Here is a 2500-nt window from a genome sequence, read left to right as displayed (position 1 = left end):
AACCCTAACCCTAAACCTAACCCTAAAACCCTAACCCTAACCCTAACCCTAACCCTAACATTAACCCTACCTTTAACCCTAACCCTACCCCTAAACCTAACTCTACCCCTAACCCTAACCCTAACCCTACCCCTAACCCTAAGCCTAACCCTACCCCTATCCCAAACCTAACCCTAACCCTACCCTACCCAAAACCCTAACCCTAACCTTAACCCTAAAACTACTACTACCCCTACCCCTACACCTACCCCTACCCCTACCCCTAACCCTACCCATAAACCTAATCCTAATCCTAACCCTAACACTAACCCTAACCCAAAACCTACATATACCCCTAACCCTAAACCTAACCCCAACCCTAACACTACCCCTTACCTTACCCCTAACCCTAACACTAACCATAACACCTAACCCTAACCTTACCCCTACCCCTAACCTTAACCCGAACCCTAACCATACCCCTAATCCTAATCCTAACCCTAACCCTAACCATAACCCTAACCCTGGCCCTAGCCCGAACCCTAAACTTGACCCTAACCCTAACCCTACCCCTAAACCTAACCCTAAACCTGACCCTACCCCAAACCCTAATCCTAACCCTATGCCTATACCTAACCCTAACCCTAAACCTAACACTACCCCTACCCAAAACCCTAACCCTAACCCTAACCCTACCCCTACCCCTACTTCTACCCCTACCCCTAATCCTACCCCTAACCCTAACCCTAAAATCCTAACCCTAACTCTAACCCTAACCCTAACCCTAGCCCTAGCCCTAAACCTAACCCTAAACCTAACCCTAAACCTAACCCTATCCCTAACCATAACCCTAAACGTACCACTAGCCCTAGCACTAAACCTAAACCTAACCCTGACCCTAGCCCTAGCCCTAGCACTAACCCTAACCCTAGTCCTCCCCGAAACCCTAACCCTAACCCTAAACCTAGCCCTAGTCCTAACCCTAACCCTAACCATAACCCTAACCCTAACCCTATCCCTACCCCAACCCTATCCCTAACCCTAACACAACCCCTACCCTTAACCCTAACCGTAAACATAACCCTAGCCCTAGCCCTAGCCCTAAACCTAACCCTTACCCTAACTCTAGCCCTAGCCCTAACCCTACCCCTAACCCTAACCTAGCCCTAGCCCTAGCCCTAACCCTAACGCTAAACCTAGCCCCAGCCCTAACCCTAACCCTAGCACTAGCCCTAACCCCAAACCCAACCCTAACCCCAGACCTATCCCTAGCCCTAACCCTAACCCTAACCCTAGAACCCTATCCCTAACCCTACCCCGAACCGTACCCCTAACCCTAGCCCTAAAACTAAAACCCTAACCCAACAATAACCCTAACCCTACCCCTACCCCTACGCCTACACCTAACAATAAACCTACCCATAACCCTAAACCTAACCCTATGCCTAAACCTAACCTTAACCCTAACCCTTAACGTACCCTACCCTTAAACCTAACCCTACCCCTAACCCTAACTATACCCCTACCCCTACCCCTATCCCTAACCCTAACCCTAACCATAACCCTACCCCTAACCCTACCCCTACCCCTAACTCTAACCCTAAACCTAACCCTACCCTAACCCTACCCCTAAACCTAAACCTAACCCTAACCCTAACCCTTACCCTAACCCTACCCTTAACCCTAACCCTACCCCTAACCCTAACTCTTCCCATAACCCTAACCCTAACCCTAACCCTAACCCTAGCCCTAGCCCTAAACCTAACCCTAAACCTAACCCTAAACCTAACCCTATCCCTAGCCATAGCCCTAATTGTAACCCTAGCCCTAACACTAAACCTAACCCTAAAACTGACCCTAGCTCTAGCCCTAGCCCTATCCCTAACCTTACCCCTAGGCCTAACACCTAAACCTGCCCCTATTCCTACCCCTAACCCTAACCCTAAACCTACCCCTAACCCTAACCCTAACCCCTAACCCTAACACTAACCCTACCCCTACCCCTAACCCTAACCATACCCCTACCCCTACCGCTAACCCTAACACTAACCCTAACCCGATCCCCTAAGCATAACCCTAAACCTTGCCCTAACCCTAACCCTAACCCTAACCCTTACCCTAACCCTACCCCTATCCCTAACCCTAACCCTAAACCTAACACTAAACCTACCCCTACCCCTAACCCTAACCCTAAACCTAACCCTAGCCCTAGCCCTAACCCTAACCCTAACCCTACCCCTACCCCTACTCCTACCCCTAACCCTAACCCTACCCATACCGCTAGCCCTAACCCTAACCCTAACCCTAATCCTACCCCTACACATACCACTACACTTAACCCTACCCCTAATCTGAACATTACCCCTAACCCAACTCATACCCCTAACCCTAACACTAACCCTAACCCTCCCCCCACCCCTAACCCTAACCCTAACCCTAACCCCTAACCCTAACCCTAACCCTAGCCCTAACCCTAACTGTAACCCTTACCCTAACCCTAACCCTAACCCTAACATTAAAC

Source organism: Megascapheus bottae, unplaced genomic scaffold (genome assembly GCF_031878675.1).
Source record: "Megascapheus bottae isolate mThoBot1 unplaced genomic scaffold, mThoBot2.hap1 HAP1_SCAFFOLD_78, whole genome shotgun sequence".
NCBI lineage: Eukaryota > Metazoa > Chordata > Mammalia > Rodentia > Geomyidae > Megascapheus > Megascapheus bottae.
Note: the sequence above shows the minus strand (reverse complement) of the source record.